Source organism: Marmota flaviventris, chromosome 16 (genome assembly GCF_047511675.1).
Source record: "Marmota flaviventris isolate mMarFla1 chromosome 16, mMarFla1.hap1, whole genome shotgun sequence".
Classification (NCBI taxonomy): Eukaryota; Metazoa; Chordata; class Mammalia; order Rodentia; family Sciuridae; genus Marmota; species Marmota flaviventris.
This window is the reverse complement of record NC_092513.1, coordinates 37,831,157-37,855,998: the sequence shown is the minus strand read 5'-3', so window position 1 is coordinate 37,855,998 and position 24,842 is coordinate 37,831,157. Positions and strand designations below refer to the sequence as shown.

Here is a 24,842-nt window from a genome sequence, read left to right as displayed (position 1 = left end):
ACCACTTGTAGCACAGTGGTAGAGTGCTTGCTTAGCTTGTGAGAGGTCCTAGGTTCAATCACCAGAGCTGCAAAAATATATAGATGAATAAGTAGATAAATAAAAATAAATATTAACTTGAGTCAACATTTCTCCAAAGATAATATACAAATGACCAATAAGCATATGAAAAGACTCTCAACATTGCTAATCATCAGAGAGATGCACATCAAAATCACAATATTACCTCACGCCCGTGTTTATAGTACAGTTAATATAAAAACAAAGAAAAACCAAAAATAACACACATTAGCAATGATATGGAGAAACTGGAGCCTTTTTGAACTGTTGGTGAGATAGTAAAATGGTGAAATTCTTAGGGAAATAGTATGACAGTTTCTCAAGAAGTTAATCATAGGATTAGCATAACATCCATTAATCTTACTTCTAGGTATATATTCAAAAAGATTGAAAGTAGGGTCTCAAAGAAATATTTGCACCTCAATAATCAGAGTAGCACATTTACAATAGCTGATAGCTTAAAGCAATGCAAATGCCCATGGATGGATGGATGGATTAATAAAATCCGATATATACATATAATGGAGTAATATTAACCCTTAAAAAGGAGTAAAATCCTGTTGTCCTTAGAAAGGAAAAAATATATACTATAAATTGGTGAACTTTAAGAACATTATCATAAGCAAAAAAAGCCTGTCACTCTAGAACAAATAGTCTCTGATTCCCCTTATATGGGGTACCTAAAGAAGTAAAATTTCTACATGCAATAGAATGGTAGTTACCAGAGAGGGTGGCTAGAGACCAAGGGGAACACATGTTTAATGGGTTTAGATTGCTGGTTACACATGATGAAAAGGTTCTAGGGATCTGAGACATGACAATATAAATGTTCTTAAACATGCACTTAAAAGTGTATAAAGTGGCAAATTTTATAATTTTTTTTACCAAATAAAAAATTACAAATGAAGCATTTTTATTTTTTAAAACTCCCACAATTTATATAAGGAAAAATTGATCAAAGTCTATTATGTACATAAATTGACATATGACACTATAATCCATAAATATGTATAATCAAACGTGTTAATCAAACATAAAAAAAGTGTTCAAGAAGATGGAAATGTTAACTATTCTGACTTGATTATTGCAAACATGTATTATATTATCACAACAAACCCCATATATTTGCATAATTAAAATAATAACAAACCAGATATCCAGCAATAAGATATCCAACAATTAAGGACTTCTGTTGTTCTTAACTATGATGTATTTGTTTTTGCAACCTTGATTCCTTATACTACTGTGGGGTTATTTAAAAAAGCAATTGGTGAAAAATAAATAAATATGGAAAAAAATGCCCTCATGTCAAGCATTATCATTTTTCTCTCAATTCAAGTGGGGGTGCTGCTCTGTGGTTGATACTATTGAGATACCACTTTTGGATGGTGAAGTAGGAGAGAGAGGACAGTTGTCACTTTTGCTTCTCTATTCTGATGAATATAATTTGATTTATTACTGACAGAAAGTTATCTTATGAGATAGTTTTTGAAGACAGAAGGTCTCAGAGATAGTGCAAAGATACATTCAACACTACAGAGGTAACAAATCATCTTAGATATTAACATTTATTTCTAGGCAGACAGAAGAGAAACGTGGGTCAGGCTCCATACACTGATGGGGTAGTGTATGGGGAGGGGAGTAGGGTATAAACCATCATCCTAAAAGGGGTTTGGGACAACTGATCCTCACAACTCTCTTAATAGCACACATGCATAATGTGCTAATGGTTTACTTAAGTTTTCTACCAAAGGGGGAAAAAACTGCCCCATCACTTGGGAATTCCACTTGGGAATAAAAGGTATAGGTCAAAAACAACACATTTTATTTACGGTTACGACATACTTAGTTAATAGAATTAATATCCAATCTACTACATGCTTAATATGTGAAAGAACTGCTACTGAGAGAGTTTGAGATATATATATATATATATATATATATATATATATATATATATATATATATATTTTACCCAATTTGTCAAGACATTTTTTCATTATACAAATGATGACATAAATATATGTAAGGAATGACATTTACAGTTTCTTTCAACCCCAAGATTCTATGATTTCAGAGCTTTTAAGAGGAAGAGCCTAATAAAGCATATGTTCTTAAAGCTTCTAGAGATAGTATTTGTCAGTGATAATGATTTTACCTTTTATTACAAGGTTAGAATACACTATATTAGAGAAATCTTCTACCCAGTAAAGTGAAAACACGCATCCCTGATATAATTCTTCTTTCAGTTTCAAACACATCATTAAAATTATTGGTTTGTATCACTCTGCAGTTGAGGTCCCCAAATGACAAACTCCATCTTTTAATATTTCAATTTAGTTTCCACAATTAAAATAATAAAAGGTAAATACAGGCCCCAGATCATGGTGGGTGGTCAGACACTGAAGCCATGCTGCTCGAGTTTCAATATCAACTCTGCCATTTACTCTCATTTTTCTCAATCATGTGTGTGACAGTAACTACTTCCTGGGGTCTTTGTGAAAGTGAACTGGACTAACTACCAGGTAACACTGCTGTAGATAATAAACACAACGTGAAAGTCAATCACCATTTGCTATCTTCTTATTACTACGGACGATGAAGATGTGGCTTCAGGGTTTTATAAGTTGTCAGCATTTGTCCACGGACTATCTTGGTTTCAGCAACTCAATTCCCCAACCCAATTTGTTATATGCGTGACCTTGAATAATTTATTTAACCTCTCTAAGCCTTAGGTCATCCTTAAAAACAGAGATGATAAAAATATCACATTATACAGGATAAGTACTCATAATTTTTTTATTTTTTTAAATTTTTTTATTATTAGTTGTTCAAAACATTACAAAGTTCTTGACATAAGGTACGCATAATTTTATTTACCAATTAAAAATGGAAAATAGTAACACTACCCATCTCATGGGATGAAAAGAATATACAAATATTTAAGTGTTTAAGACCAAAAGTGGATTGAGAATTATTTCCCAAAGAAGAAAATACTACAATACATTAAAGTAGTGACTAACAGGAGGGCTACAATTAATTATTATAATTATTATAAAGGTTAGTTTTAAATCTTCCTAAACCATTTAAAGTAGCACGCCTGAATAGTAAACTTAGTCGCAAAAACTCACAGGTGATCATTGTGAGAGGGAGTTTTAGACAGCTGAGGAATTAGGTTTCTGCATGTCCACTGTGGCCACCCATACCCTTTGACTTCAGAGGAAATAAAATCCTCATGGTCATATGATTGCAGGTACCTGAATATCTTAACTTCCAACATTTGATTGCATGAAATGTGGTCAAATATTTTATATTTTGTTCATGCACATTTTAAAATGCTATAAGATTTATTTTATGTCATCTATTCAGAGAACAAAGCTTTCATGGTCTTCTTTACAACGTATTAATGGCTTATTGCTCATAGTTATGCCTGATTCTCAAAAATCTCCTTGTAGACACTCTAATTTGTTTTTTCTCTAGGCCAACATTAAAAAACCAATATATCCTAGTCTTCCTCAGTACATCTTATTATAGTGAAGCACACCAAATGATACAATGTTGTTGTGTTAAATATAATACAAATATTTTCATTTTGTAGCAAAGCATTTATATGCACAGATGTTAGGTAATATTTCATCCATAATCTTTCTTTCCTGTATGTTAGGGCAGACATGAATATATGGAGGTAGATTTTAAATGAAGACAAAGCTCTGACTTCCTTAAGCTCTCTAAATTGGTGGCCTCAGCAACAGACTTGAACAGATAATCATCATATAGCCAATGGTTAGTATCCACTTTTGTTTTACAAATAAATTGGGAAACAGATGTGTAGATGAATAAATAGCCACTGCAATTGATTTAAAACTTTTGATCAAATAAACTGCTTGGCTTTATAGAAAAATCCATCTTTGAGAATAAAAACTTTTAGATTTATTCTTAAGCCAAAACAAAATAAAACAAACAGAAAAAAAGTGAGTGTGCTTAATACAGACTCTCTTTCTACTTATGCACATCTAAAGTACTTTGTGATATAAACTACTATTTTCCTTTATATTTATCAGATTGAAGTAATACTTGTTAAGTACAATAATTAAAGCTATTCAATATATTAATTAAAATCTACTAATGGTATTTTAGTAAGTTTTTAGTATTAAATCAAATCATATTTTACTCTATAAACACTATCTCATTTATATATCCTTTTCATCCTTCGAGGTAGGTAGTGTCAAAAGAATAACGTAAAGGTGTCAATTTACATGAAACAGGGTTTTCTAAATGGTATTCTGCTAAATAAAGAACCAAACTCAGAATTAACTAAGTTTATCTATTATTTCCACTGCAACTTGGATGCCTTACAGGTTTAGTCAGGTTTTTTTTTTTTTTTTTTTTCGCTGCTGTGACTAAAAGATCTGACCAGAACAACTTTAGAGGAGGAAAAGTTTATTCTATTCGAGGGCTCACAGTTTCAGAGGTCTTAGTCCATAGAAGGCCAGCTCCATTTCTCAGGGCTTGAGATAAGGCTGAACATCATGATGGAGTGTGTGGTAGAGGGAAGCAGCTCATATCAATCATGGTGATCAAGAAGCAGAGAGAGACTCTACTCTCCAGATAAAAAATATATAACCTATAGCCATGCCCCAATTCCCATCTCTTCCAGCCACACCCTACCACTTCAGTTAATCCAATCAGGGACTAATTCACTGATTAGGCTAAGGCTATAATCCAATCATTTCTCCTCCAAATCTTCTTGCATTGTCTCATACATAAGCTTTTGGGGGACACCACATCTAAACCATAACAAATAAAAACATTTTTCTCCAGCAAAAGAAATAAATATTGAACTAATTTTCTTCAGTTAGATCCTTATAAGCCATTTAGTTTATGATATTTCCATTAGAGCAATCAAAATGGACTAAACAGTCAGTAATGATTCCTATTTACAAAGTAAAAGCAAAGCTGGGTGCAGTGGTGCGTGCCTGTAATTCCAGCAGCTGAGGAGGCTGAGGCAGGAGGATCACTATTTCAAAGTTAGCTTTAGCAATTTAAGAAGAAATTTAGTGAGACTCTGTCTCAAAATAAAGTTAATAATAGTTTAAAAAGCTGGGGATGTGGCTCAGTGATTAAGTACCTTTGGGTTAAATCCCTGGTACAAAATTTTTTAAAAAGAAAGAAAAAAAGGAGACAGAAAGTAAAAGCTAAATTAGTTTTGAACTTCTTGTTGTTTAACAAAATGGCATTGATCTTTACAAGGGCATTAATGTTTAATAAGGAATAAAATATAAAATTGTGGCTGTGACTTGCCATTCTACAGAAAGTTTATCATTGGTTCATATAAGCCTATTATGCCTCTTTAAATCATTCCCTGGGCTTGATTAAATTACATATTAAGGCATAATAGTATTCTGATCAATTTAAAGGATTTAAACATAATATTAACATCCATTATATATCTTAAATGAGAAATAAGCACAGAATTTTACTTTCCTTGTTTTGTTTTAGATTAAGAAAGGAAATGAAAGAAATAATCAGGGAATTATGTGATATTTTGTTTAGAGAAAGCAAATACACTTTATGTTGAAAAATCATAGTGGGTCCTTTGGTTATAAGTACATTTACTTATTTATGTGCATAAACTTACATAATAGATATAAGTAAGCAAGAACACATTTACTTGAAGAGCAAAGAAATCCAAAGAACTATCCAGATACTGTATAATGGAAACCTAACTAACATAAACTGAATATATACTCAGTAAGACCTATTCCCTAAAGATATTAAAAAATTATCTTATAATGGATCATAAACTCTACTGTAAATTTTAAAACAATAAAACTTTAGAAGCAAACATAAGAAAAGTCTTTACAAATTTAGATTAAGCAAAGATTTCTGAGCTGCAACACCAAAGGTTTAACTCATAAAGGAGAAAATATTGATTAGATTTCATTAAAATTTTAAATTTTAGCTTTTTTAAAAGTACAGTTAGTAAATGTAAACAGAAGCCATGGGGTGAAGGAAAATATTCTCAAAGCATGAATCTGATAAGGACTGGCATCCAAAACATAGCAAGACCTATGAAAACACTATAATAAGAAACAACTCAGTAAAAATAAGCAGATATTTTAATAGACACTTAACAGGACGTTTAGGATAGCAAATGAGCACATAAAAAGACACAAACATTATTAGTCATTAGGAAAAGGCAAATTAAGACTCTAAAATGCCACTACACATCTGTTAGAAGGGACAAAACAAACAAATTGATCGTACCAGGGACTAGTGAGGCTATAGAGCCACTGGAACGCTCACAAATTTCTGTAAAGAATGCAAAATGGTACAGTCACTTTAGCAATGAGTTTGCCAGTTTTTTTAAAAAAATGTAACACATATAAATAAAATTTTTAAAATTTCATACTTTGTTATTTACCCAAAAGAAAGGAAATTTGTGTTCATACAAAAGTCTATTCATGAATGTTTACTGTGACTTTCTTCATATTTGCTAAACCTGGAGAAAACCCAAATGTCCTTCAACTGGTAAGTAAATAAGTTGTGGTATATTCATATAATGGAGCACTAATTAATAAAAAGGAACAAACTGTTGAGACATCATGAAACTACATGGGTGGCTCTCCAATTAATTCTGCTAGGTGAGATAAGCCAGACTCAAAAGGCTACTTACTGTGAGATTGAATTGGTAATGCTTCTAGAAAAGTCAGAATTACAGAGATTTAAAAAAAAAAATTAGTGTTGTTGCCAATGGCTGACAAGTATACTAGAGAGATCAAAATGAGAATTTAGGAGGAAACTTTTAGCCAGTGCATCTTTTCTGAATCTTGATTTGTTGGTTGTTACACAGCTATATATGTGTGTCAAAACATATGGCACTTTAGACGAAAATAGGTGAATTTAACTGTATATAATGTACACAATAAAACACAGATTGAAAAATAATGCTAGGGCCTTGCCTTAGCTTTGGGGGAGTTGCAATGGCAGTATTCATGACTGCAGCTTAGAAAAATAAGTCACATTGTAGTTGGGAAGTAAACATACCAAGGGCAAATAATACATCAGAGGCAGGATGATTGGAAAGCATTGCTCAGAGTTTCTAGGAACAACTTGGAAAGGAGAAAAATATGCACCTTCTGGAAATATGGCAGAGTAGGTGCTCAGAGTTATCACAGTTCAAGCAATAAAAAGGCATAACCTGATTTTGCAGTCTACAGCTGGAAAAGAAGAAAATATTGATGACCTATATGAGTCTTTGAAGCATATAAAACATGTTTGGGCTTAGAATCTGTGATGATCCTTGTTTAAAAATTGGAAAAAAATCATTAGGTTCATATTATAAATGTGTTATATGAGGCAAAGATAAGTTAAATTTTTTAAAAGTATTTAAATACTGTCCTTTCAGCAGTATACCAGTGATCTCTATCCAATCACCCCTGGACCAGGGACCACCTAAAGGGAAGATTGTTATGGCAAGGGGATGTCAAAGGGCAGGCTGAGTTGGGGAGACTTAGAGCCTCCCTCATGCCCCAAAGTATATTGAACCAGACTTTTGGTTTTATCAGTGGAACCAGGTGAAGGTCACATGCGCTCCCTATTCCACCCACTCTACCTCACTACATTTCTTACTAGGGAAAAAACTCTAAAAGCCAAGAGGGAGTGCTTCATTTCCTGGAGGAGGTGAGGCACAGAGACATTACTTGCACATAAAGAACAAAAACAACATCCCGACGTTATCCATGAAATATAAAATTCTTAACTAGCGTATAAGATTGTTTGCGGAAGAAAACTAATGTCTCACATAGGGAAAGGTCTGATTGGTTTTATGTTTGGGGTGGAAAACAATACCTTAGCTAGCAAAGTAAAATGGAAACTGTCAACATCATTCCTCCATCCTTCCCTGCCTTGCAGGGGCTGCCACCAAACCTCCCCATTCCTCTACCAGAGCATTTCCAAGAAACCAGACCATAGTCTAACACACCTCAGCATCCCAGAGATGCAAACACATGAAGGTAATTAAGATGGATTATTTCTTTATGAAAAGACAACCCATCCCAGAGAATGGCCCATACAGTGTAGATAGTTTGCTAGAAACCAGTCAATAGATAAATTTCAATACATATTTATTAACAGAGCCTTAAGTGGTTATTGTATCACATCAGAAATAAAGAACAGATTTTTTAAAAAAAAAAATAGTGACTGGCCCAGTGAAGAGCTACTAAGGATATTTACTTAATATTATTATAGTATTTACTTTCTGTAGAGACACGGCTGGTAGATAACACTCTGATGCTCAGTGTATTTCTACATTGAAGTCAGCTCTTTTTATAAAACTGAAAGCAAGTTTCTTAGGGAACCATTAAGGAAGTATAATAATTCATCATTAATAATTTATAGGCTAATGGTAGTTAAGCTATTAGAATGGACCCTGCCATATAGAAGCACTATGTAAATGTTTAATAAATAAAATAAAAATAATTACTATAGCTATGTTTGGAACGCTTGTTTATTGATACTTTACTATAGCTGTGGCATAAATAAGATGAGCAATGTATTATATATAACGTCTACTAAGCTAGGTGTTATCAGTTTAGTCTCTTTTGTCTACCTTTCAGTATGACAAATCATAATTTAATGAAGTAATTATTTTGGTTACCAAATATTTATTGAGCAGTTATGCACCAGGCACTGCTTAGGGACTGGGAATATAAGGGCAAACTAAAATGCAAAATCATATTCTCATGGAAGACTACTATGGAAGAAAATTAAGAAACAATCAGCCAGGACTTTTTTTATTTAATGAAAATAATTAAATAAGACAATTGGGAATTGGAATAATTTATCAAGTTTAGTAACATAAAAACAACTTTACATAAAACTCTTCCTTTTGGAAAACAGAAGTCAGCTAATTTTTCAAACCCGACTTCTCATCATGCTCAGTAACAACCCCAAATGCAAATACTTGACACATTCTCTGGATCCTCCTATGATGCTGTGCATCTTTCACACAGCCTAGCTTTCCCTACCTCCCGGATCTAACTGTGCCTTCTGAAACCACCCATTTCATGCCAAACACATTTCCTTGTCCCCTTTGTAAAATCAAATCTCCTTCCTGTGAAATATGGCCCTCTCTGAGAACTTACCTTCTTCTGGAGTTGGTACATTTATATAGTGGACTGATGTTGACAGTTTCCATTTTACTTTGCTTTACTCCTAGTGAGCACTCCAACCATTTATTCTTCCACTGTGTATGAAAACAACTTTTCTTTTCTTTGAAGTCTGTGTTAGCTACTTATATGGCACCCCCAGGCTCACCCCCATCTTTGTAGTTTGTAATCTTTTAACTTTTTTTCACTTCTTAATATTTAAAGAAGCAATGATCATCTGGCAATAGTTTTCCTTCCCCATCATGAATGATACCATCATCCTAAGTGACATCAATGTCCTTAAAGATGATATATTTGTGTATGTGGCCCTCTTAGTTCCTTGTATTGCTCAATTTAACTTACATTAGTTTTCAGGCTATTTCACTTAAAATTGAATCCCAGATCTTATTACCAACAAGATTTTTTCTTTTGAAACACCAAACTCCTGTTTTCAATTTCAGTTACAACCCTATCTTTACACATTTTCTCTTTTATACCCACCATCCCTATTATCTGACTTTGTGAAGGTTTCAATTCTTCTACTTCAATTTCTCCCAATCTACTAGTCCCTACCCCCTTTAACTTTCTTCCCAGTCAACCCAAAAATTTAATCATAGCCTTAAGCATTTAGTCACCAATATCCACAATTTACCCATCAACTTTCATCTGAGAATCGTTCACAAAACACCTCCCCTGCCTCAGTCTAATGTCATCACTTATGGAAACTGCTAAACCTGAGAAGTTACCCACTATTTTATATTCAATATTTCTTAAATTCTCATGTAAAAGTCCACTTAGAAATTGATACATATTTACCTCTGAATTTTTACTTGGCTTCAAGATGATGGAAGTAAAAATAATAACTAAATTGTTTTAACTACACTTTTTATTGGTTGCTCAAAATATTACAATAATCTTGACATATCATATTTCATACATTTGATTCAAGTGGGGTATGAATTCTTATTTTTACCACGTGTACAGATTGCAGGATCACATTGGTTATTTTAACAGATACACTTGCTTGTTCTCAAATTATCTTTTGTTCTTGGTTTCTCTGGTATATAACAATTGATCGTACCTTATTATTTTTGAAAAGAAGCCACAGCCATAGCATGCATATATATATATATATATATATATATATATATATATATATATACACACATTATTACAGTGGTGAGATATATATTATATAGTGTGTATGTGTGTGAGTGTATGTATATGTGTGTGTGTGTGTATGTATATATATATATATATATATATATATATATAGTGGTGAAACGTGTGGTGGTGGTCAATTCTACTCTGAGTGTCAATGGGGTTAGGACATGTAGCGGCAGGATAAATAAATCAATGCAACCCAATTACTGATAAATCATCCTGTATATAAGCAGAGGTATCCTGTATATAAGCAGTTAGCTACATGTGCTTATTTAAACTTAACTAAGATTAAAAATGTTGTTCTTGTGTCACACTAGCCTTAATTCACATGTTCTATAGCTACATGTGCCAGTGGTTGTCATACTGGTCAGTCAGTGAATAACATTTCTGCGGGGACATTTGACAATGCTGTTCTAGCTAAACTGAATTCTCTACTGTACATGGATAGGTATCTAAGGAAACATAAGATGAGATAAAATTAAGTCTCAGGTTTTTGCACTTTTGATACATCTGCAAGTAAAATTAATAAAGTCATTTTTGTGAAATTAGCAGTGTCAACTGTAATTGTAAACAGCCAAATTCTTGAAGCATGTACCTGTAAGCTTTTTATGGAAAATACTTGACATTACAGATTCAGAGGTTAATTCTTCCATCAGCATATGCATAAATCTTCTTTAAATGTTAATAGGGGAATGTTAATGACACATACTCTAAGATAAACATGAGAGAATAGTTTCTGTCTGTGGAAATCTGTTTTCTCTGCATTCTGATCTACTTAACCTGAAACTGTGCTTAGCATTTGCATAACTTTAAGTTATGATTTATAAATTCAATCAGTTATTTTTTAACATTTTAATTCCATATCTGCTTTTTTTGAAGCCCAAATTTGGAGTGCTATAATGTAAATTGAGATATTCTTCTAAAAATATATTCAACCGTTTAATAATTTCATTTAAATTTTTTTGTTATGGTTTGGATATGAGGTATCCAAAAGCTCTTGCTAAAGAAGGAATATTCTGAAATAAATGATTAGGTTATGAGTCCATTCAAGTTTGAATGAACTGACTGGGTGGTAACTGTAGGTAGGTGGGGTAGAGCTGGAGGAGGTGGAGCACTGGGAGCAAGCCCTAGAAGGGTCCTTCTTTCCTGTGGCCCCTTCTCCCATCTCTTGCTGTCTTCCTCTACTTCCTGCTTGCCAAGTCCTCTGCCATAATGTTCAGCCTCATCTAGGGTCCTGAGCTATAAAGTCAGCTGATGATGGTCTGATCCTCTGAAACCATGAGCCAAAATAACCTTTTCCTTCCCTAAGTTGTTCTTGTTAGGTCTTTGGCTCACAGTAATGCAAAAGCTGTCTAAAATATGCTTATTTGATTAGTTTATTCATTTTCATTTCTTATAAATGAAATATCCCCATCTGAAAAATCCCTAGAGAAAGTAAGTCTCTTTATTTATATGATAGGTTCTTCAAAGCAGTGAGGAAACATGTTGCCTTTCTTTCTCTGAAGTTCATTTTGATTTAGCTTTCCCACCCATCTGCAATGCACCTTGATCACACAGACTTAACCCAACAGAGGAGAACTTACGAATGAAGATAAATTGATTTCAAAACAGACAAAAAAAGAAAACTATAAAGAGAAATTCAGGGAGAAGAAGACAAACTCAATAGTTACAAGCATTTCTTCAGGAAAACAAGGAGCCTTTGAAGAAAAAAATCCACATCCTGTGAGCACTAAAGAGGAATATAGTTCTAAAAGTTGTTTTGTTTTCAACAAAATTGTATTGAAAAATCAATCTGATGCTCACATTTTTTAACATTGCAATTTCCTTTATTAAAATTTTCTTTCAGACAATTAAAAAAAATAATTCTTGTGATCAAACTTTCACAACCGGATTAACTGCCTTCAACACATGCATGTGAAGGAGGAATAATTTGCCTTGTCCAAACTAGGCCTACATTTCTAACACTAGAGTCTAATAGAATCTAGAATTCTTTCAGAATGATTTGATTTCATCACATAAAAGTTGGAAGGCCATATCAACTCCTGGTATGACATCAGGAGGAACTTTATGGGGTGGCTCCCTGGAAAACCTGCTGATAATTAAAAGAGAGAAAAAACAACGCTTAAAGTCTTTGGGCATTATCTAATTGCATATAGCAAATTAGAAAAATCTCTTCAAAAAAACTTACTGAAATATGGAAAAAACAGAGAGTATGAGGTTATGTGACAAGATCAGCACCACATTTCCTTTTCCTAACTCAAACACACAGCTATTCCACTCCAGATGGATACAGCCAAAATTTAAGGAGACAGTAATATGAATACCTTCCTAGGCAGGACAGGATGTTAACATTTCTCATCCTGCTCTCAGCTGTTGCTGAAACTAAATGTTCTGGGCCAGTGCAATCAAGGTGATGGCTCACTTTTTGTAACCGGGCCCCATACATAGACAGAAAACAATCTTAGTTTGAGCATGAGAGCTCTATTCACCCTTGTTCCAGATCATAAGGCACTGGGTCTACCCTGCAAGAAGAAAGTCAAGATCTGAGGCTGCTGATTCCCAACTAGAAACTGGCTCTAAAGTAGGAGTGCCAGTTAGAAACTAATACACCTTGTTCTCATTCCCAGATCCACAGATTTTTCCTGGGATGAGAAAGACACCTTAAAGGAGATAGCTTCTTATCTCTAAGGTTACTCTCTTCATTGGCAACCGAACCGAGAGAAGTTCAAGCCTAAGGGAATTCTTAAAAACAGTGGAAACTTTGCAAAAGGCAATTGGAAGGAGATTGGGAGATCAATTGAAGTAATACACTGAAGTATAGGTTGACTAGTTTTGGGAGAGAGAACCAAGAAAAGAGATAGACTCCACTGGTTCCAAACAAAGCTCAAATGCTGATGTTAGGAACTATTACTTCAAAGAATCCTGAATTTTATTGCATTGGTCTACACAGCAAATCGTGTCTCAGGGCATTGTTGAAATCAATAGACTATTAGTTGGTAAGTAATGGCAACTTATTGATAGTTGTGATTAGGAAAAGATATAGTTAAAGAGAACAAAATCACTGTTATCCAAAGTGAGTGTGGACATTCCCAAAGCTCCACTCCCCTGAGAAGCATCATCAGAAATAATGTGTATATGAGGTGGGGAGATTAGACTTCATTAGAATAATAAAACCAGGCCTTAACTAAATAAACAAGCAAATAACAATAAGGAGTCTTGTGGTGAAGGACTGAGAAGTGGGGAGCATCCAGAGATCGTGCAACAAGTATCCAAAAGAGGAAATTTCCAACAACAAAGCAACAAAAGTGCAGATATAAAAAAAAATAGTAAAATATAAACTGAAATCATCTCTTTGAATGATCAGGTATTTGTTTAATGGATAAAGACTTCAAAAGTCTTTATATATAGGTTGGAAAATGCAAGGAAAACATGATTAAAGAAGAAAAATAAATCTCTGGGAAGATGATGGGTTTAGTTACATTAGTTTTTAAATCCAAAATTATTTTTCTTTTGCATTGGGAAAATCCAGGAAATAAATTCTCATTAAATATTTTTTTTTGCTTGGGCTGAAGATATAGCTCAGTTGGTAGAGTGTTCACTTCACATGCACAAGGCCCTGGGTTCAATCCCTAGCGCCACCCAAAAATAAATAAATAAATCTTTTTTCCCCCACATTAAAAACAACAATAAAAGTCACTTCAAAAAATAAAAAGAAGAAAAAAAGTATGATGAGTATTTACATCAAGCAGAATATCAATAAATCAAATTTTAAAAAAGTATCAAATGGAAATTATATCATTCAAAAATACATCAAACTGAAATGAAAGGCTCAAAAGAAGGACTCAACAGTTGACTTTACCTGGTAGAAAAAAGGAGTATCAAACTTGAAGATAGATTAATTGAAATGAGGCAACTCAGAAACAGAGAAGAATAAGAGTGAAGAAATATGGACCATATCTCAGAGAAATGTAAAAGACCATTAAGTGTGCAATACATGTTTAACAGGAGAAAAAGAGAGGAGAGAGGGCAGAGAGAGGAAATGAGCAGATAAATATTCAAATAAATATTCAAAACAGATAATGATAACTGAAAAATGTTCAGATTTTTGAGAAAAACATTAACCTACACATTTAAGGAAGCTCACCAAATACCAAAATAGAATAAGTGCAGAGATCCACAAATCAACACATAATAGTGTAAATGCTAAAAGAGAAAGAGGAGGAAAAAAATATTGAGAAAAATGAATGAACTCTTCACCATCATCCGGCCTTTGAAGTCAGGTGGAACTAAAGGAGAAGATGATGTGGACAACAGAGAAATTTATCCAAAAAAAGATTGCTTGCAAAAGAACCTCGATGAGATGAATAGTGAACTTCTTATCAGAAATAATGGGGGCTAGTAGCCAATGGGACAGTGTATTCAAGGTGCTGGGGAAAAAACAAAAACAAAAACTCTTGACCAAGAATACTACATCCAGCAAAACTTTTTCAAAAATGTAAGTGAAATAGTGACATTGCCAGATAACAAAAACTGAGAGAAGATGTGGCTAACGGAATCACCTTACAAAAAATAATAAAGGAAAAATTTCAGGCTAAAAACAAAAAGTAATCTTAGTTGCTAATCCATATCCATACACACACAGAAAGCAAAAGGATCAATGCCCCACTGATTTCCAAACTCAATGAAATGTGATCCTATAATGATAAACAGTAGAAATGAAAAATCTCTTCTTTTTTACATTAGTTGACAAAAAGCAGTTGAAAAAAACGATATGTGGAAAACATATTGTTGGGCCTATAACATGTAGAAATGTAATATATTTGCCAATAATAGCATAAAGGAGGTAGAAGGGAGCATATTCTACCATAAAATGATAAGAGAGTAAAGTGAATCCAAAGGAACCAAATAAGGAAATTAGAAAAGACAAAGTTAAATTAAAAAACTATAAATATCCACTTCTCCTTCCTTCCCTCATATTAATAAAACTAATACAATTATGTAATGTGATAATTACAACAATGTATTATAATATTTAAAGATGTAATGTGTATAATAATAATCCAAGAACAAAAGGAAAAAGAGAATAGGACTACAAAGGAGTTAGGTTTTTCTATCTTGCTGAAATTAAGTAATAAATCTGAAGCTTATTCTGATAATTTGAAAGGCACATGGTAAGACATAAAGCAGTCACAAAACAAATAATAGAAAAAAGTCTTTAGTGAAATTAAAAGGCTATAATAAAAGTATTCATTCAAGGCAACCAAAGCAGTTAAAATTTATGTGCAATTTCTTTTAAAATATTTTTTAGTTGTCATGGACATTTTTATTGTATTCATTTATATGTGGTGCTGAGAACTGAACTCAGTGCCTCACACATGATAGGCAAGCGCTCTGCCACTGAGCCACAACCTCAGCCCTATGTTCAATTTTAATGGCTCAATATGACCAAATAAATTTTCAGAAGAAGAACAAAATAGGGGGACTTTTGCCAGTTTCAGAAAACTTTCTATAAAACTATGATAATCAAGATAACATGAACATCAATAGAGTAAAGAGTTTAGAAATAAGCCCATGTGTCTTGTCAATTGATTTTCAGCAAGATATGAAAGACCCCTCAACAGGAAAGATGGTAGTGGTACAAATAAGAGTAAGAGCCAAAACTATAAACAGTAAGAAGAAAACTGGGGGTAATTTTCATAACCTTGGACTTGGTAACAAATTCTTAAATATAACACAGAAAACATGAGCAACATAAAAGATGGGCTTCATTAAAATTAAAATTACTCATAATTCAAGAGACACTATCAGAAAGTGAAAAGATCACCCACTAAATTGGAAAAAATATTTGCAAATCATATATTCCATATGGGACTTTTATCTAGAATAAATGAAGAAGTTACATAATTCAACAATGAGACAAACAACGTAATTTGCAAATTATCAAAGAATCAGACTAAAAATTTATCCAAAAAAGATGCATGAATAATCACTAGGAACATGAAAAGATGTTTGGCACAGTTTAGAGAGATGCATATCAAAACCACAAGGAGATACCACTTCCCAAACATTAAGATAGCTAGCATTTTAAATAATGAATACTGGTGAAAATGCTAAGAAATTAGACCTCCTCTACGCTGTTGCTAGAGATGTATAACATTCTATACACTTTGGAAAACAATCTGGTAGTTTTGCCAGATTGACTAAACATAGAACCAACATAGAACCAGTAATTCCACTCCCAGATAAATAAAAAGTGAAAACAAATATCCATACAAAACCTTGTACACAAATTATTTAAAGGAACATTATTCATAATAGCCCTAAAGCAAAAACAACAAAAATGTCCATCAACTGATGAAAGGATATGTAAAATGTGGCACTGCATGTTCATATAATGGAATTTTTTTAGTCACAAAATGAAGTGAAAAAATGCTAAAAAATAAATGGACTTTGAAAATAGTATTCTAAATGAAAGAGGCTAGTCACAAAGATCATATGCTATATGATTCCATTATATGAAATGTTCAGAATAAGAAAATTCAGAGAACCATAAATAGTTTAGTGGTTGCTTAAGGCTAATGGAGATGAACAAAGGGAGTCATAGTTAAGAGAGTTCAGGAGTTCTTTTTGAGATAATGAAAACCTTCTAAAATTAACTATGGTGATGATTATATATATCTAAAAATATGCCCACTTTCTGTTGATGAATTGTATATGACCTATCCAGCAATAAATCATAAGGCAGATTAGCTTGCTCCTTTCCAATCTATATGAAAGCACTCTTTTACCATGAACTCTCTCCACCATCATCGGGCCTTTGAAGTCAGGTGTAACTAAAGGAAAAGATGATGTGGACAACAGAGAAATAAGTGTGGGCAGGTAAGAAAGGTCCATGCTTTTCTTGCAATTATGCCATCTATTACATAATTTATAGAGAAAAATGCTAGCTTCATATTACACAATTCTGAATAAATTGACTTGAAAAAGAAAAATATTATGTCAGAAACAGACAAGCAAATGGATGGTAATTTTGCACATCAGTTTTCAAATATATCACACTTAAAGAACTAGAGTTTCTTGCTGAGGAGACATCTAAAAATACACTTAATTTCAGAATTTCCATATGACAAGTGTTCAGTAAATGCTTGTTGCTGATTGAAAAAAAATGACCAGGAGATTTGTGCTGCAGAGGATTTGTAGGAAGAACACTTCGGCAGTTTTACTGGTGTGCACAGCACCATCCCTAGCACATACTTGGCCCACAACAAGTATTTATTTTCCTTCCTATCCTTCTTCCTCTCCCATAGGATTCACTTAGATTTTTTATTACAGTAGATTTAGAGTTGCTGACTGGAATACAAAAAAAAAATCAAGGAACAAGGCAATGGTAGTTTTCTTAAAATACTTGCTAACATTTATTAAGATACCATAAAGTGGATTTTATTCAGGTTTTGTTTTTGTTTTTTAGTTGAAGAGACCACCTAGTACAACTCCATCATTTTATTGCATTTGATTATGGAGAATTTAAATAGGTATACCCACCCTTTGCCCATTTTTAAATAGGCAAACTCTCCCCTCAATATTTTTGAAAAGATAATACTACCTTTTAAATTTTTAGTATATGTATAAAATCACAGCAGCTTTTACAATTTTACCTTAAATATAACATGCTAAGAAAGAGATGATGGAATTATAGAATGTCATTTACAAAGGCAATACTGAATGTGCATATAATATACTTACTGATTAGCATTATGGATATATTATTATAAGTAAACACTATTGACATTTTTCTTCAGTATTGGGGGAGCAGTGTATCTATATGAGCTGAAACCAAGTTTCAGAGGAAGGTTATGCTGATAATTTGGGGCTGGACCAGGTTAGCTCAAGAATGGCAAAACAGTCATTACTCCTCTATCCCATTCTCATGATACAACTAGCCAATATGGAAAGCAGTATGGAGATTCCTTGGAAAACTTGTAATGGAACCACCATTTGACCCAGCTATCCCTCTCCTCGGTCTATACCCAAAGGACTTAAAAACAGCATACTGCAAGGACACAGCCACATTAATGTTTATAGAAGCACAATCACAATTGGTAAACTGTGGAACCAACCTAGATGCCCTTCAGTAGATGAATGGATTAAAAAATGTGGCATATATACACAATGGAATATTACTCAGCAATAAAAGAGAATAAAATCATGGCATTTGCTGGTAAAAGGATGCAGTTGGAGAAGATAATGCTAAGTGAAGTCAGCCAATCTCAAAAAAACAAATGGCGCATGTTTTCTCTGATATAAGGTGACTGACTCAAAGTTGGGTAGGAAGAGGGAGCATGGGAGGAATAGAAGAATTCTATTGAGGGGTGGGAAGGGAAGTGAGGGGGCAAGGGGTTAACAATGATGGTGGAATGTGATGGACATCATTATCCAAAGTACATGTATGAAGACATGAATTGGTGTGAACATACTTTATATACAGACAGAGAGATGAAAAATTGTGTTCTATATGTGTAATAAGAATTGTGATTGTGATGCATTCCGCTGTAATGTATTTAAAAAGTAAAGCAATTAAAAATAAGAATAAAGAAGACACAGAAGGAATAATTTAAAAACAATATCATACAGAAATGGAGTGAAACTTCTCATTCTTCTGATTGTACGTGATGCACAGTTATATTGGTCATGTAATCATATATGCACATAGTAATAATGTCCGATCATTCTACTATCATTACTATCCCCATACCCGCTCCCCTCCCCTCACTCCCCCTCTGTCTAATCCAAAGTACCTGTATTCTTCCCTAGCTTCCCTCTTATTGTGAATATCAGATAGCATCTGCATATCAGAGAAGACATTCAGCCTTTGATTCTTTGGGATTGGCTTATTTCACAAAACAACTTTAAATCCATCATTATTCCTTTGGAGTATGGGCACGATAAATCAGCTGGACAGACACCCACTACCATGTATTTGCAACTGAAGCAAAAGATTACAACTGTCTGCCATTCCTAGTAAAAAAATTAATCAATTGTCATTTTGACTGGGAACATCTGTCACCCAAGAAACATGGATTCTTCATATAGCAAACAGTCTTATAGACTTGACCAGTCACTTGGTATTCATTCTGAGTCATCACAAGTAATACAATTTTAAAAAAATGATCCCTATAGTTAATCTGTTCAAAAGCTAGATAATTTCTGAAAGAGAAAGGAGCTAGGGAAGAGCTCTTACATGGCACAATCTGGCCTTTGACATTATTGTAGGTTTATTCAGTGTCAGATTTTTCTTTTAAGAGAATGTATCCTCAATGATCTTGACACTGCGTAGGGTATTTAGGATCCAATTATGAGCAAAATCATTGTACTTGCCCTCCAGACTTTTATATTCTAATTGTCATGGAGTTAGAAGATTTAAATCTACATAGGTTTTTATGTTAGGCTCTTCTTCCCATAATTTGTCCTTCATTTTCCATGAAATTTTAGCAAAATTCTTGTTGAAAATGTCAGCCTGTTTCAGTCTTGATGAGAATAAAGAGGGAGAGATTTGTTACCATAATTGGATCAAGATCTCAATATCCCTAGCATGCTCTTGAGACCTAATGATGCTTTCAAATAAAATCAAAGAATCTCAATCTCAAACATAAAACAGTCTGAACACTTGACAATCTGTGATTCTTCTCAGGGGAAAGACAATATTTATAGCTTTCGTTATGGGCAAAGATTATCTGAAATGTCTTGGAGTTTGGAAATGTCTCTGCAGATATCATAAAATGGTAATTTCTATCTTCTCAATTCAGGCCTAGAGATAATGCTACCATAACAAAGTTCCTAAATTCAACAACATGTCTTTGAGAGAAATTATGATTTGATACTGAATTTATTTCCTAAGAGTAAGGAACCATAAATGTGAAATACAGGAAGTGTAGCTAAAAACAAAACATAAAAAGCAAGTCTGCAATGTGAGGTTCTCACCAAAAAGTGATAATGTAAATCTGAAGGAAAAACATATTCCTATATTTTATAAATTAGGATATTTTGTTGTGCATTAACAATCTTAGCATAAATAAGCATAATTTTGAGTTAGTCTTAGTGTCTATATGGGAGATGCTTCAGAAAGCTTAATTGTTTTTAATATTAATAGAGTTCTACTGAACTTAATTCTACTTGATGTCTTCCTAAATATACCTGATATTCGCATTTGAAGCACTATTTATTTAACACTGAAAATAACATCAACCAGGTTCCCTAATTTCTGACTGTAAATTCTTTCTACCAGTCAATTCCAGACTGCCAATTTATCTTTATCTTTTCTTCCTCTCACCCTTAAAATATTAGCTAAGAACATTAGCTACACTCTCTGCCCCTTTTCAGCTAGTCTGATTGAATAAATACTTGGCAGAAACTGTGCTAAATGCTAATGTTTCCGACAATGGATGGTATTCTCTGAACCAATAGAAGAGATAAATGTGCAGACAAATATTTAGAACCTGTTGTTATAAATGATGCCAGAGAAATATATATCAGTGCTGAGACACACACACAAAAAGTAATAACGTTAATCAGGGGCAATTTCCCAGACCTAGAAATCTTCAGTCATGGATGGATAGGAATACAGCCAGTCAAAGATGTGTGTGTATGGTGCGGGTCAGGGACTAGGAGGGAGGCTGAGGCAGGGTGAGTAAAGCAGCAATGTTGTTGTATAGAGAAAGAGTATATTCAAAGACAGTAGTCCTTAAAGACTACTCAGGATTTCTCATGGTGGTAAGTGCTAAGGTTTAAATTAAAGATAACATTTGGGCACTGAATTAGAGCAGCAGGTGCTATAGGAACAAGGAATAAACAGCTTTGGAGGATGATAGCTTAAAAATACAAACTCCAGTGATTTGCCCTGCCAGAGACCCAGGACCCCACACTAGAAACCAGGCCACAAAGATATCTTGGTTGGGTTATTTCAGACATATTTGAAATGGTTATCTTGATCCACTTTGGTTCATGTGGTTTCAGACTCAATGATCCAAAAACAAATCTTACCATCATTATTTCTAGTACTGACAGTGTTCAAATTCATAAACATGGGATGCAAGGACTTTTGAGATGGTACCTCTTTTACTTTTTCAGACTCATCTTTGCCAGTATCTTGCCCACACCCCAATCTCCCACCACACTGACTTTCCTTCTGTCCCTCAAACATGCCATTCTCTGTCTTGAATTCAAGTCTTGTCTCTGCTTGGGGCCATTCCTTTAGCATGGAATGCAGGGTCCTTTCTCATCTCCATCATTTATCACCTCCCTTTCAGATGTTACTTCATCTGTTAGGGAGATCTCCACCCTCCAAATCCCAACCAGAGCCTCTTGTGGTGCTTCCATCAGAGACCATTCCCTTATCCCACTCTACCTTCTATTAGTCAGCCCAATTTCATAACCAGACTAAAGCCTTCCAGAAACAGGGATCACCTCCTTCTTCTTCATGTTTGTACCAATATAATATTTTATTCAAAGAAGCAACTCAATAGATACTTGTTAAATGATGGATAAAATGCAAAACACTTGGCATCCAAACTATCTTCAATGTATATTAAAAGAATATTTTTGATATTCATAAAAATTAAGTCCCCATTTACTCTCACACATGGAAAAAAGTCACACATGAAATCATTATGGATCAGTGAAAGTTCCATTAAGAAGTCATTCTGCTTTACTAAAATTAATGTCTCCAGTGATCAGGACTTATATTTAAGGAAAAATTCTGGAATTATTTTTTCCTAATCATGATATCCTTTAATTATGTTTATCAAACTGTATAAAATACTTTGGGAGTGAAAATTATTCCCATTTTTCTAAAGGGGGAGTACCAGGAAAACTAATTAATGCTCATTCTCTGTGTTCTTGTATAATAATATTTTTTGCAGGAGATATAGACAGTTTTATTTTACATTTTTTGGCATTTACACAACAATTTAGTCCTTAAATCTACACTTTCTGTGAGCTTCTTAGGAATGTTTGTTAAATATTTTTACTATATTTGGGCTTTTATTGATGTTTTCCAGTGCACTGAAATTCTTTCATGCAAATATGCTGTTGGGAATATCATTATTATTGGTTTTATTATAAACTATTATTAATGTGACATAGTGGATTGGGCATTTTTAGAGCAGAAACCACATTTTGTATACCTTTGCATCCTCAGTGCCCAGCCTAATACCTAGCACATAGTAGCCTTCAATAAATATTCAATAGATGAAATAAAAGTTAACTTCATCACTTTTGTAAATCTAGTATTTTGATTATACTATTCATCTTCTTCTCATAGAAGACTGTATTATTTGGCTTTTTACAATGTAAATGAATTTACATCTTCCTTAATGCTGAAAAATCTTTTTGTTGTTGTTTCTTCCTCCTTTTAAGATGAAGTCCAGGGACTGGGGTTGTAGCTCAATGGTAGAGCACTTGCCTAACTAGATGTGTGAAGCTCTGGGTTTGATCCTCAGCTCCACATAAAAATAATAAAATAAAGAATTGTGTCCATTCGTAACTAAAATATACTTTAAAAAAGATGAAGTTCAATCTTCTGCCTGCATTTGAGACCTCTGTTGTCCAGGCCCTTGCCTCATCCCCTCTCATCATTGTCTCTCCTTGGGTCCTGAGTATGTCCCATCACCAATCATTCCCATAGGCACATCAGATTTTTCCCTGATTTTAGCTGGACTGGTTGGCTATCATCTGCTTATCTATGACACTGTTTCATTAATTTATAGTTAACACAAATAATGGTAACTCCTTATAGTTTTTTTTTTTCCCTAAATCTATACTAACCATTGTATCTATTGTTTTTTCATTTAATTCTCATTCCATTTACCAGATCCCTAGTATTTAACTCAGGGCTTGGCACATTGTAAAGAGCAAATAAATATACATTGGCATCTAAATGAAAGAACTTTTTGCAGTAGAATATAATTCTCTAGTGTAAGAGTAAATTGCGTTAAAAAGAGATTCAATAACTTCCCAAGCCCACATAGTTTCATCAATGGTAGAATCTGGATCACATTTCCCCACCTTCTTTTCTGGCTGGAAATTGTTTTTCTTTTACTACACAGATAAGGTGACAGATATTCAGGAAAATCTTTCATGAGCATCTCAAACTCACATCTTCCTCCTCTCAATTAAAAAAAAAAAATCTCCTTCATGTATGGCTCATTGATGACTTGGACAATTCTTACCCAAAGACAATTTTCCCAACTAATGTCTGTATACATTATATATTACTGTCCTAGGAGACTGTCATTGCTACATGTTTCATGTTTCCCACTTTTTTTTCCTGATGCCCTGGGGTGTGAACCTATGCCTTTTTCATTTCTGCATTTTCTAGGTTTAGTACACAATTAGTGTTCAAGCTACTTGCGGACTTCGCTTGAAATTTCAATGTTAAGATTGTCTTAAAATATCAACTTAAATTCATACTTCATTTTATAATTGTTATTATTAATATAATTTGAAAATATAATTACAAATCATACAAATCTGATGAATGCTTTTACTGTGCATGCCTTTTTTTTTTCTGAGAAAACCATATATTGATTCATGTCTCAGTGCTTTGAGCTCTGTCCTTTGTTCTCAAAGACAATAGAAATGTCTCTCAGGAAGGCTCAGGGACATCCAGTTTAATGTCTCCTTCCCTGTTCCTTCTCCTCCAAGTCTCTCTATACCCTTCAAAATGATCCATTACTGCAGCTCTTTGTGTGCCAGACATATATGCCAGGAGCTTTGTGTTTTCTCACTCCGTTTGCTTCATCTCTGTTCCTGTTCATTGTTCCTCTTCTTTCATCCAAAACAAAGAGGCTCAGGCCTGTTCACTTCCCATTTAGCCTCCAGGTAAAACTCTGCTGATGACCCTACATCTTTCCTCATCTGCTGTCTTTCTTTCACCACTGGCCTCACACTCCACCTGTCAGTCAATCATACCTAACTCTATGATCATCTAGCACTTAAAACTCCATAAGCTCAAAACTGAGGCTAGTGCTGTTGCTGCCCTGGCAAAGGCCCTTGGACCTCAGAAAAATTCACTCTACCTCCTGTATTTTACACCCATGAATCAGTCCACGTAGTGCTGAGACATCCTACTGAAATTCTTTCATGCAAATATGCTGTGGTGTCGCCTGCTTTGGACTTTATGCTCCTATTCCTTTTCAACCTCTCAAACTTCTCTCATTTAAGTGATCCTTATTTTGGGAGTTTATACAATCTTTCTTCCTTCATGAAGTCTTCCTCAATTCTCTACTTTTGGTTTTCACAAAACATTTTTCCCCCTAAAAACTGATACTCATATCTTTTTACTATTTTGTTGTTATTCATTTGATAGGTGGTATTACTCCCTCAGAGATGCTCTCTTTGCTGCCATACTCTCTGGTAGGGCACCATGTTTACACTCAAACAGAGGAATATTTGATGACTTGGACAATTCTTACC

General features: G+C 33.8%; 1 protein-coding gene across 7 annotated transcripts in view; it reads right to left on the bottom strand.

Moving 5' to 3' along the window:
- The window catches only part of Nol4 (nucleolar protein 4), a 306,404-nt gene that overhangs the window by 94,499 nt on the left and 187,063 nt on the right, over positions 1-24,842 (bottom strand). The gene's annotated exons all lie outside the window — the stretch shown is intronic.